Source organism: Chrysochloris asiatica, unplaced genomic scaffold (assembly GCF_000296735.1).
Source record: "Chrysochloris asiatica unplaced genomic scaffold, ChrAsi1.0 scaffold00047, whole genome shotgun sequence".
Lineage (NCBI taxonomy): Eukaryota > Metazoa > Chordata > Mammalia > Afrosoricida > Chrysochloridae > Chrysochloris > Chrysochloris asiatica.
Window position 1 is genome coordinate 2574392 of NW_006408565.1, and position 13952 is coordinate 2588343.

Consider the following 13952-nt stretch of genomic DNA (forward strand, 5'->3'; position numbering starts at 1 on the left):
TGTGCCTGACATAAGCCATGGTATTTTCAATAGCTTCATATGCATATGAAAATTGGACAAAGAATAAGGAGAATAATGAATAAGTAGCAGGATCTAAGCATCAGAATTAAGATAATTGGAGAAGAAACTAACTGGCAGGCACCTAACAACAACAAAGGATAGTGGAGAAGAAAATATTTCAGCAGGCAGAACTGTTAGTAGTATATCTTACTGTCCATTTTACCTGCAGGGAGAAACAGTCTGAGGTCAGGATCTATACCCGTTCACACACAGTGACTAATGGGTTGTTGAGAAAGATGGATTTTTTAAGAATTGGTCCAGATCATGAGACAGCAGGTATACTATATGAATGCTCACCATGGGTTCCCACTGTGGAGAACATGTTTCATATCAGTAGATACTGCTCTTTGAATGCCAACTAGATTTTTTTCTTTCTCCAGCCATTCCAGTTCTTGTTCAGTGAGTTCATGGACAAAAGACCATGGTGACAGGGGTGGATACCGTATACAGGCTCAAGAACAAGGGGCTTCCCTCACCAAGGCCAATCTGGCAATTGCCCAGTTTGCCAGCAGCAGCCACCAGTCCTTCACCCTCAGCTTAGTGTCATACTTGAGGGGACCTATTTGGAGAAGTTTGGTTACATTAGAGGCAGGAATTTTTCTCATGGAAAGAGGCCCTTACTTGTATTTGGATTTGCTTCCCCTGCTTCTCATGTCTCTGGTAGCACCTCTATCTGTGGGCATTATATAGAGTCTTAGTGTCCCACACAATATTATTTCTGATAATTGCCTTTACAAGAAAAGAAGTAAGACAATGAGTTGATGCTCATAGGATTCACTAATCTTACCATGTACCCCATCATCCAGAAACAACCAGCCTTCTAGAATGCTGAAAAAGTCTATTGAAGACCTAGGTAAGATACCAGCTGTTAGAGAATACCTTAAGGAGCTCTGGTAGTGTAGCAGTTATGAGTTGGGCTGCTAACCCCAAGATCAAAACTACCAGCGGTTCTGTGGGAAAAAGATGAGGCTTTCTGCCCCCATAAAGATTTACAGACTCAGGAACCCTCTGCAGACTCACTATGAGTCAGAACCAACTCCATGGCATACCACCACCACCCAAGAACACCTTGTGAACTAGAAAGCAGATACACCACATGAAAGCTCTAAATCATGGTATTGTTTCCCTTTTAATCAGAATACATCGTTCAGGAACCAACAGTTGGATGTAGAAGTAGTTCCTCTCACAATAAACTTTTTGACTCTTTCAAAATACCAAAATACCTCTTTCAAAATACTTTTTTACCTCTTGTCCCATGGCTGTAGGAAGAGAAGCCATGTTAAAAAGCTTTGTGTCCATGGAATGAATGCCTCCACCAAGTGACACAATTTTCAACCAAATTGGAAGTTGAAACTATCACTCAACAATTTTGAGAACCTCATTGTACTGAGCAGACAGGCAAAAAAAAAGGAATCAAGGTGTTTTCCAGAGTGTTGAACTCTAGCTATCAAAGGGAAATAGATTGTTACCACAAAGAAGGGACAGAGAGCTATAGAGATAGATTCTACTATGTGTCGTAAGGATTCTACGCCTACTACAAGATTCTGTCATCAGAGTTACTGTGAATCAATTACAATTCTATACAAGAGGATCCCTGGACACAGATCTCCAAGGAATACTGGTTGGGTCTCTCCTATGGACAAAAAACGTGACTACCTGTTGCTAACTAAAAGTTGAAGGAAACTAGAAAAAATAGTGAAAAAGGAAAATCATAAATGTCAGATCAGCTTTGTGATGGGTTATAGTCATGAGAAGGATAGCCTCTAATTTCCTTCCTCAATGTATATATTTACATATTTTAAATACTTTTCTTTCTCTTCCTTCCCCCTTTTCACCACGATTGTCTCTAGGTGATTGCATACCTAAATTAACTTCATCATTTAGTCATGGATTACAGATTATTATTGAGAAGGGATTGTGATTAGAACTGGAGAAGGATATTGATCATTGATCCAAGTAGAATGACTTCAGTTTCTTTCCCATTTATCACCATGTTGTTTATCGGTCCATTAAGATGCTATCCATTAAGGATTTTAATGGTTAACTTGATGTGTCTTCCTTGTGGAGTAAAATCAAGATGTTTTTAACTATAGAAATAATAGCTGCTTTATATTAGATTGGTTCCAGTCTAAGTTTGGGACTCAGGATGTGTATGAGTGCTTGGCAGCAAGTAGGGTACACTACAGAACACAGCTCATGTTTGATTCATCATCATCCAACCCCAATTTCTCTTTTGGAAAAAGCCCTTACTGTCTGTTGTTATGATGGAAAGGAAACAGAACTGAAGTTCTCGCCTCCCATTGCTGTGACTTTTTATAAAAGCAGAGCAGGACTAGAGTTTTTCTCTCTCCCCTTCCAGACACAGCCAGGCTTATGGTATATTCTTGTTATTGTTGTTGTTAAGTACTGTTGAGTCAGTTCCAACTCATAATGACCCCATATAGGGTTTCCAAGGAATAGCTGGTTAGTTTGAACCACAAACTTAAGATTAGTCATCCAGTGCTTATCCTACAGTACCACAATAAGTCAGTTCTGACTCACAGTGACCCTATATAGGGTTTCTGAGGCTGTAAATTTTTATAGAAGCAGAAAACTTCATCTTTCTCCCTTGGAGAGGCTGGTGGGTTTGAACTGCAGACATTGTGGTTAGCACTCCAGTGCTTACCCTACAGCGTCACCAGGACTCCTGACTTATGGTATATTGTTGTTGTTGTTAGATGCCATCGAATATAGTAGTCCCCAAAACCAGGGCTGGAGACAACTGGAAATTCATTAATATAATAAGATGAAGCTCAGAAAAGAAATGTGACTTATATCCCTGAGCCAGTTCATAGTGCCACCTGCTGGAAGCATTAATGACAGAGCCACCAGGGAAGCCAAAGTCATCTACTTGTCTGCCATGACATCCTTTGCTCTTTGGACCATAATAATTCAACTACTGGGTGGTTTTAAGAGTTATATGAGTTAACAATGCCCAGTATACCTAGGATGCTCTATTGTAAACTATCGTTGTTAAGTGTTGAGTTAGTTCCAACTCATAGCGACACGGTATAGAGTTTCTGAGGAGCAGCTGGTGGGTTTGAACTGCTGACCTTGTGGTTCACAGTACATTGCTGATCCTAAAGCACCACACCAGAAGTCCTTGTAAACTATAAAGTGATACACAAATGCATTGGAAACTGGAAGGAACAGGACTTTGGTCAAGTAAAATTACACAGCTTTAAGAATACAACCAGGATCAGGGTATATTGGTAAAAATTTAACAACCAGTTTCCGCTGTCAATTGTAAGGTGATAATGTGACATCACAGAATGCAAAATTGGAAAGAGATATGCAGGAAGTTGTTGTTGTTAAGTCCCTGTTGAATTGGTTCCAACTCATTGTTGTTAAGTACCATCAAGTTGGTTCCCATTCATAACGACCTTGTATAAAGTTTCTGAGAAATGACTGGTGGGTTTAAATCACCAACTTTGTGGTTAGCAGTCCAGCGGTTATCCTACAGTGCCACACCAGGACTCCACTAGTGACTCTGTTTCCAAGACTGTAAATCTTATCTGGAGCAGAAAGCCTCATCTTTCTTCCTTAGAGCAGCTGATGGACTCGAACTGCTGAGTTTATAGTTTACAGTCCATTGCAAAGTAATGCACCGTTATATAGTATTTCCACTATATGTTGTTGCTGTTGTTGTTAAGTGCTGTGGAATCAGGTTCCGACCCATAGCAATCCTACATAGGGTTTCCAAGGAGCAGCTGTGAACTTGAACCACAGCTCTCCGGGTTCAAAGTGGACTTTGCAGTCCAGCGCATTAACCAACAATGCCATACCAGAACTCCATTTCCACTAATATAGACACAATAAATATAGCTTAAAGAGCATAGATAATGAACTATAAAGTATGATAGTAATGAGTTTTTTATATTTATTACTCTTGTTGTAAATATAATTAGTATAAAGTATTTAATTGTAAGTTTACATGATTTAAGTTTGATAACAGCTGAGTTAAACAACCAGCTCATAAAATTCCAGAAATTTTAATAATCAGCTCTAGAAGGGTGATAAGAGCCAGCTGCAGTACATCGCTGAGCTGGAACAATTCTGCTTTGTGGGCGTAACTTCTGCTGCCTTGCCAGCAATTTAAGCATTGTCAGTTAGTACTGAGTCCCAAAAATTATGTAGCTGGTCTTGCTGTCAACTCTAAGCTGGAATCCCCTGAAGAGTCAGGATGGATTTGGAACTTGGAAACTGCCAACAGTCCTAAAAGAATAGAGTCCACCCCTTGGATGACCCATAGCCTGGCTGCCGTCCACTGAGGAAACCCACTACTTAGAGGAGTCACAGAGCATCCTAGGACCAGTTCCTCCAGGAATCTGAATCTGGCTTCTAAATGAGCCCACATCGCCATCTAGTGGCAATTAGTTGTCAGAGCACCCTGCCAGCCAAAGCCAGGATCTTGGGTGGGGGGGCGGGCATGAGAGTCCTACTCAACAGAGTAGGAGTTGAGATCTGGGTCAAAGGAGAACAGAGGGTCAAGGATGGAATGAATGTGCATGCATTCATACTTCACCTAAAACCTAGAAGAGACCTTAGAAGCTAAGAGGATGAGGAAAAAAACTGAAGAGCAGAGCGAGAAAGTGATCAATGCCCACAAAGCAGTATTAATAATTAACTCTGCTGATTCCCTGTCTAATGTTCCTTCAACATGCTGTTTAATTCAACACATGCTTACTAACTTTCTATCAGTGCCTATCACTGTACTAGGCTGTGAGGACAGGGTAAGGGCCTAAAACAAGAATCATTACCACATTAGGACTTCACATCATGTGATTAGGTGTTTTATTGATCATTTAATCTTCACAACAACCAAAATTAGTAACCTCCCTTTTAAGAATGAAGACAATGAGGCCTGGAGAAATTAACTTGCCCAATCTCACATTGCTGGAAGTGACTGAGCTGGGTCTGAAATCCAGATCTTTGTGACTCTGGAAGTCATGATGCCAAGAGACAAGATGTGGGGATGACTAGGTCAGGAAGATCAACTAAATCCAAGTAAAAGGCTACAAGTGAAGTGTCCTACTTAGTCCTCAAACACTGAGGACCTCATGCATAGGACCATGTTAAGAATAGAGGTTGTTGTTGTTAAGTGCCGTCGAGTCGGTTTCGACTCATAGCGATGCGGTATAGGGTTTCCAAGGTGTGGCTGGTGAGCCTGAACTGCCAACCTTGTGGTTCAAACTGACCTTACTATTCAGCATGTTAACCCACAGTGCCACACCAGGACCCCAGGAGTAGGGGTGGGAGGATGAAATAAAGTAAATATAAAGAAAAAGTCGATGTGGTCCCTCCTAGCTTATTCTCTATGCAGGACATAGGCTAGAAGGACATAGTCTAGAAGGACATAGACATAACATGTGAGGTGGGCAGAATCTTGATTTTATTAGCCCCAGGTTCAAATCAGAGTCCTGCCATTTCCTGGTGTGACATTAGAAATATCATTTTATCCCTCTCAATCTCAACTTCTTTAACTATAAAATGAAGATTTGAAACAGGTCCTATCTTCAGAGCTACTGGGATGATCACATAATGAACTCTGTAAATGCTTACCTGTTTCATAAATGGCAGACGTGTTAATTGTGGCACATAGCTACTTACATCTTTTAAGCACAAATCATTTCTTTATTCAAAAACCTTCTATGACCCCCTCTTAAACTGAAATTCAAAGGGAACACACGAGCAGGCATGTAAGCTTATTGGTGACCACATTGGTCTACTGGTGAGTGGAAGAGGGGGAAAGGCAGCAATGAAGAAATGGGCTGAATTCAACCACATTCCATACACTTCTGTTGAACTGGAGATGAGAGAGAGAAGAGGAAGAGCTGGTTGGTCCAAAGTGTGGTGAGACCTGGGGACACCTGAGCCCATAGATAAGGACATAGCCACCGAGGGCTAGAGCTGAGAGTGAAGCATCCAGCTGATATGAAGTGAGGGGAGATGTACAAGAACACCCAAACTTTCAGATAGTACCCATTTGACCTAGCCTCGATGGCTTGATAATCAGAACTCAACTACAGGAAGATTAAAAAAAAAAAATTTAATAAAGGAAACAGTATAAATTGCTACAATTTGATGAACTTGACCTATATTCATGGAGGTTGTTGTTGTTGTTGTTGTTGTTATGTGCCGTGGAGTCGGTTCTGACTCATAGCGACCCTGTACCGGGTTTCCGAGGCTGCAAATCTTTATGGAAGCAGAAAGCCTCATCTTTCTCCCGCAGAACAGCTGGTAGTTTCGAACTGCTGACCCTGAGGTTCACAGCCCGATTCGTAACCACTATGCTACCAGTAGTAGCTCTAAATACCAACAAAGAGAGAAGGAGTCTTCACATCAAGTATGAATGTTATTTCCTCTGTACACATGGTAGATAGGGACAGGTAACTTAGACATTGGCTACATAAAATGAGGGGACAATAAAGGCACGAAGTGACTGGCTTCCATGGGAGTTTAGGTTAAGAGTGTGTGGGGAAGATAGAGTCCCCACTGAATAGTTTTCATCTTGTCTAGATGGTCTGGTAAAAAGAAATGAGGATAAGATTCTTATGATTCAATGGGAGTAATTGTTATCATGACTAATTGTGTCTGTCACAATTGTAAAGGTAGAAATTTTGTAACAAAAATGGGGGAGTAGTTAATCTAACAGTCCAGAAACAGAGGACCCTAGGACCATCAAGGGAGAAGAGCATGAGCAGAATGCTGGACCTTATCCAGAGAAGCAGTGACACCAGAGATGGAAGCAGAGATGGGGACGTGGAGAGAGGGAGCAACTGAGGACTCTAGATTCATGGAAAGAGAGGGACTGAGAGCTGGCAGCCAGGAGGCAGACATACAGAATGTGCCCTTTGGTGGTTTAAATTATTATATATGCCTGAGTGTTGTTGTTGTTTTAAAGAGCTAAAATGAATAGAGAGAAATACTGTTAACTGGTGGTACATGGAGGGGATTATAATCATTGTAATGAAACAAGGTATATGATTTGTTGAATGTAAAACTGATGGTCTGCCCTGTAAACTTTCACTCAATTCACAATAAAACCTGTGTATTAGATTCAAAATTTTAATCCTGCACCTAAGGCTCCCAGGAGGCTAGATGCTACTGGTCTTTACTGTCTCATTCCCTCATCTCTGTTCCCTTTTCATTTTAGCCACTCCAGATTCCTCCAAATTAGTCCTGCCTGTGTCCTCACTCCTTATGTTTCTTCTATAACTCACTCATCAGTTTGTGTACTGTGGTGACTTGTACTTTTCATATTCTTCTCCAACACCGCAACTCAAAGGCATCAATTCCTCTATGGTCTACTTTATTCATTGTCCATTAAATAACATAAGAGACACATGGACCTCACTAGACGGGATACTCAAAAATCAAATTGACGACATTTGTGGAAAGAGACAGTGGGAAAATTCCAAATCGTCAGCCAAAACAAGGCCAGGGGCAGACTGTGGAACAGACTTTTGTTCAATTGCAAGTTCAGGCTGAAGCTGAAGAAAATGAAAACAAGTCCACAAGAGCAAATGTGACCTTGTACATCTCCTACCTGAATTTAGAGATCATCTGAAGAACAGATTTGATGCATTAGACACCAATGACCCAAGACCAGAAGAGTTGTGGGATGACATCAAGTACATCATACAGGTAGATAGCAAAAGGTCATTAAGAAGACAAGGAAGAAGGGAAAGACCAAAATGGATGTCAGAAGAGACTCTGAGACTTGTTCTCCAGCCTAGAGATGCTAAAGCAAATGGAAGAAATAAGGAGGTAAAAATTGCTGAACAGAAAATTTCAAAGGGCAGCTTGAGAAGACAAAGTCAAATATTATAATGAAATGTGCAAAGGACCTGGAGTTAGAAAACCAAAAGAGAAGAACATGCTCAGAATGTCTCAAGCTGAGGGAACTGATGGAAACATTCAAGCTTTGACTTGCAATATTGAAGGATTGTATGAGCAAAATATTGAATGATGCAGAAAGCATAAAAACACAGAAGGATCTTTTTCTGCCTGCTCCCCTCTCCCCCTGAGAGCCTCTTCAGCTGCAGGACCTCTGAACTAGCATCCCTGTCTCCTCCCCAGCCACCATCATGATTATCTACTGGAACCCCATCAACCATGATGAGATGTTCTCCAGCATTTATGAGATTTGGAAGATTGCAGATGGGCTGTGCCTGAAAATGGAGGGGAAGATGGTCAGCAGGACAGAGGGTAGGTTTTTTGACTCACTCAATGGTGGAAATGCCTCCTCTGAAGTCACCGATGGTGAAGGGACCAAAAGCACAGTAAACACAGGTGTTGACATTGTCATGAACCTGCAGGAAACCAGCTTCACAGAAGAAGCCTTTAAGAAGTACATAAACAATTACATGCAATAAATCAAAGGCAAACTTGAAGGACAGACATGAAAGAGTAAAACCTTTTATGACAGGGCTGCACAACAAATCAGGCACATCCTGGTTAATTTTTAAAAAGTACTAGTTCTTTGTTGGTGAAAACATGAATTCAGATGGTGTGTTTGCTCTGCTGGACGATGGTGAAGATGCTGTAACCACAGTTAAGAGTTTCTTTGTGGATGGTTTGGAAATGGAAAAATGTTAACAAATTTGGCAATTATTTGGAACTGATACCTGTTATCTTAGCAGATTACTGGTCTTTATCCACACAACATCAGATTAGACAAAATGGGACTGATGTCATCTTGAAACCTTGATTTATTTGGAGATGAGGCATTATTTTTTTTTTTAAGGGAAAAAAAGAACATGTAGTATAGGTTGTCTAAAACTAAAATGCTCTTAAAGTCAAAAAAGGAAGAAGATGGAAGGAATACACAGAGTCACTATACCAAAAAGAAAGGGTCAATGTTCAACCATTTCAAGAGGCAGCATATGATCAAAAGTCATTGGTACTGAAGAGCCAAGGTGCACTAAAGGCATTGGCAAAGAACAAGGCTGTGGGAATTGATAGAATACAAATCAAAATCTTTCAACAAACTGATACTGCACTGCGGGCACTCACTCATCTACACCAAGAAATTTAGAAGACCTCACCAACTGATCCAAAGAGATCCATATTTGTGCCCATTCCAAAGGGAGGTGATCCAACAGAATGTGGAAATCATTAGTATCACATGCAAGTAAAATTGTGCTAAAGATACATCAAAAACAGGTACAACAGTACATTAACAGAGAACTGCGAGATTCAAGCCTGATTCAGACTAGGACATGGGATGAGGAACATCATTGATGACATCAGATGGATCTTGGCTGAAAGCAGAGAATACTGAAAAGATGTTTACCTGTGCTTTACTGACACACAAAGGTTTTTGATCATTTGGATCATGACAAGCTATGGATAACATTGCAGAAAATAAGTATGCCAGAACACTTAATTGTGCGCATGAGAAACCTGTACATAGACCAAGAGTCAGTCTTTCTAACAGAACATGGAGACACAGAATGATTGAAAATCAGAAAAGGTGTGCACCAGGATTGTATTCTTTCAACATACTTATTCAATCTGTATGCTGAGCAAATGATTCAAGAAGCTGGATTATATGAAAAAGAACATGGCATCAGGATTGGAGGAAGACTCATTAATAACCTGTGATATGCAGATAATACAACCTTGCTTACTGAAAGTATGGGTTGCATGTAAATGTAAAGAAAACAAAACCCCTCACCACTGGACCAATAAATAACATCAAGATAAATGGAGAAAAGATGGACATTGTCAAAGACTTAATTTTGCTCAGACCAACCATCAACAGTCATAGAAGCAGCAGTCTAGGAATCAACCAACGTATTGCATTAGGCAAATCTATTGCATAAGACCTCTTTAAAGCATTCAAGAGCAAAGATGTCAGTTTAAGGACTAAAGTGCACTTGACTCAAGCCATGGTATTTTCAGTAACCTCATATGCATGTGAAAGTTGAACAACGAATAAAGACCATATAAGAATTGATGCAGTTGAGTTATGATGTTGGAGGAGAATGTTAAAATTACAATGGACTGTCAAAAGGACAAACAAATCTGTGTTGGAAGAATTACAGCCAGAATGCTCCTTAGAAGCCAGGATGGCAGACTTTGTCTCATATACTTCAGACAAATTATTAGGAGGGACCCATCCCTGGAGGAGGACATCATGCTTGGAAAAGTGGAGGGTCAGAGAAAAAGAAAATAACCTTCAACGAGATGAATTGGCATAGTGGCAGCAGCAATGGACTCAAGCATAGCAACGATTATGAGGTTGGCACAGGACTGGGCAGTATTTTGTTCTGTTGAGCATTTGGTCACTATGAGTTGGTATGGATTTGACAGCCCCTAACAACAACATGTCCTTCCATTTTTTTCTTTAATTCACTCAATAAATATTTTCTATTACAGAGCCCTGGTGGCAGAGTTGTTAAGCACTTAGCTGCTAACCAAAAGGTCAGCGAGTCAAATCTAGCAGTGGCTCTGTGATAGATGTGGCAGTCTGCTTCCATAAGGATTATGGCCTTGAAAATTCTATAGGTTACTTCTACTCGGCTCTATGAGTAGAAGTAACCTATGGAATTAAGTTGATTCTGACTCATAGGGTTGTTATGAGTCAGAATCAGCTTAATGTTGATTTTGTGCCAGGCACTGTTTTAGGTGCTAATGTAGACAGGGGAATGGTATTGGTATTGGTATTGTTGACCACTGTCCAGTCGGTTCTGACTCACAGCAACCCCATATAGGGTTTCCAAGGAGTGGTTGGTGAGTTTGAACTGCCGAATTTGTGGTTCAAACTGAGCTTGTGGTCCAGTGCTTCATCCTGCCAGGACTCCAAAATAAAATAGACAAAAATCCCAATCTTCATGGAGATCACATTCTAGTCAAAAGGGAGCAGAAAATAATAAAAAGTAAAATATAGAGAATGTTAGGCAGCAGTAAGTAGTGTGCAGAAAATACTAAGCTAGACAGAGAAATGGGTGTGGTAGGGATCGCAGTGGAAACTTTAAATGCAGCAATGTGGTCAAAGTGAGTAAGAAGGTATTTAGGTAAAGATATGAAGGAGGTGAGGGTTGGAGGTACATCGATATCAGAGGTAAAAACATTGTAAGTAGAAGAAATAGCAAATTAAAAGGCAGGAGAGTGGCTGGACTTTTCAGGGAACATCAAAGTGGCCAATATGACTGGAACAGAGTTTGTTACCTGAAAAGCGGGTTCATGCCCTGGAGCAACACAACCAATAAGCACACACCAGGGTAGAGTAGAAAAGAGAGTTTATTAGGAGGTGACCCCTACAAGAAATCCAGCAGAGTCAGTCTGCTAACCACAGAGTCCTACAGAAAGCTTAGAAGACAGAGTTTTTATATGTTTTATAAAAACTAGCAGTCATGTCTACACATTCCATTTTCAAGGACACAGGCATTTTTATGCATGAAAGAAACAAAGAAATTTCATTTAATTAGCTCTAAGTTTTATCTAATGAAAGTTCCTACTGTCACTTTAAGTTTTATCTATAGCTCAGGGGAGGAGATGCCAGCTGCAGGTATTTCCAGTTCTTCAAGGGTGATCTCTTTTGAGATGTTACATGTTAAAATCTAGCATTCTCAGCACTTAGGCCTGGGGATTTCATCATCAGAATAATTGCATACACTGAGTATTCACAGTGACTAAAGAAGTCAGTAGTATGAAGCCAGAGCACCCATGACAGGCCAGATCAACCCTGGAGAACTATAAACCATGGAAATTATAAGGAATTTGTGACTTTTGCTCCAAGTGAAATGAGACAATATTGAAGAAATTTTAGCAGAGGTAGTTCATAATCTGATTTATGTGTTTCAGAAGATCACTTTCAGGTTGAATAAAGACTAGGATAACCTCTGGACTGGTAACCCACCAAATGTTCCTGGATACCCTATAGAGGTTAGCTAAGAGTTGAAACTCACTTGATGACACACAATAACAACAACAACATAGGTAGTCAGGGATCACTATGTCTCTGAAGGTCAAGAACTGGACTGCTAACCACAAGGTCAGCAGTTCAAGCCCACCAGCTGCTCCACTGGAGAAAAACGAGGCTTTCTTCTCCAACAAAGATTTATGGCCTCAGAAATTGTTTATAGGTCTCTTGAGTTGGAACAGACTTCAGAGCACTTAACAATAATGACATAGGTAGGCAAGTATGTTGAAATAAATTCCTTTTATGTGGCATTTTGCCTGGGTTCTTTGGAAAAATAGCCTAAGTGACTTTTTCCCTTTGCTCTAGTTTTCTACCCTAGAAGGTTTGTTACTATTGTCCAGTTGGATTAACATTTCCTAGGTAAACTGTAAACAATTTTGATGGTTTTGTACTTTTTGTACATGGCCCTGGACTGCAATCTGCCCTATGATTGGTCTATTTTACCTTCCTTGCAGGGGTTGGTCAATACACTATACACAATGCAAAGGTGCTCCTGACCCAAGCCATGGTATTTTCAATAACCTCATATGCATGCGAAAGCTGGACAGTGAATAAGGAAGACCATAGAAGAATTGATGCTTTTGAGTTATGGTATTAGAGGAGAATATTGAAAGTGCCATGGGCTGCCAAAAGAACCAAGAGATCTGTTTTGGAAGAAGTGCAGCCAGAATGCTCCTCCGAGGCCAGGATGACCAAACTTCGTCTCTCATACTTTGGACATATTGTCAGGAGGGACCAGTCACTGGAGAAGGATATCATGTTTAGTAAGGTGGAGGGGCAGAGAAAAAGGGAAAGACCCCCAGCGAAATGGATTGGCCAAGTGGCAGCATCAATGGGTTCAAGTGTGGCAACAATTGTGAGGTTGTCCCAGGACCAGGCAGTGGTTCATTCTGTTGCGTGTGCAATGAGTCGGTACCTACTCAATGGCACCTAACAACAACAACAAGGGGATTGGCCAGTGTGGCTCTGCTGGGAGGGCCATACCTTGAAATTGACAAGGAGTATGCTTATATATAAGGAGCTCTGGTAGTGTAGTGGTTACGAATGAGGCTGCTATTCTTACAGTCAGCAGTTCAAAACTACCAGCTGGTCCATGGGAGAAAGATGAGGCTTTCTGCTCCCGTAAAGATTTACAGCCTCAGAAACCCTGTACAGGGTTGCTATGAGTCAGAACCGACTCCATGGTACATAACAACAACATTATATATAGGAGCTCTGGTGTCGTGCTGTGGGTTAGTGCACCGGACTGCAAAGTTGGTTTGAACCACAAGGTCGGCAGTTCAAGCTCACGAGTCGCTCCTTGGAAACCTTATACAGGGTTGCTATGGGTAGGAATAGACTCAATGGCACTTAACAACAACAACAATGATTATTTAAAGGCAAGAGAGAGGATGCAAAGAACCTCTTTAAGAGAGCTGTTAACACACATCAAAGGCTGTAACACTGAAGATATCAAGAGGTTTGGAAGGGCCCCTGCTGCAGAGCTGGTGATAACAGGTCCAGAAGGGATTCTGAACTAGAAGCCGTGGTGACAGCAGAAACCTGCTGTTAGGAACACAGCTGCGAGAGCTGAACAAAGTTCCTACAATGGCTATGAGTTGGGTCTGTTGGCAGTGGAGAGGCTGACAGCAGGGAAGCCAAAGAAAGGCCTGAATGGCTGAGGGGTGTGCAGGCCAAGAGATATGTCCTGAGGAAGGCTGAAAGAAGACCTTCATGGCCAAGAGGGAGTGTGCATTGCAGAAAGAAGGTCCTGCTTGCTTGCATGACCTAGGAGCTGAAAGAACTGTCTTACACTGAAGAAGGAAGGAATGCGCTCCATTCTTGCCTACATTCTTCCTGATCCTGATCTTGATCCCAAATTGTAGCTTATTGATTCTGATCCTAAGATGTAGCCTGTTAGTGTCCTTTTTTTTTTTTTTTT

At 41.0% G+C, this 13952-nt stretch overlaps 1 pseudogene; it reads left to right on the forward strand.

Moving 5' to 3' along the window:
- The first annotated feature begins 8189 nt into the window (after positions 1-8189).
- LOC102835426 lies at positions 8190-8570 on the forward strand (annotated as a pseudogene).
- Positions 8571-13952: the final 5382 nt, after the last annotated feature.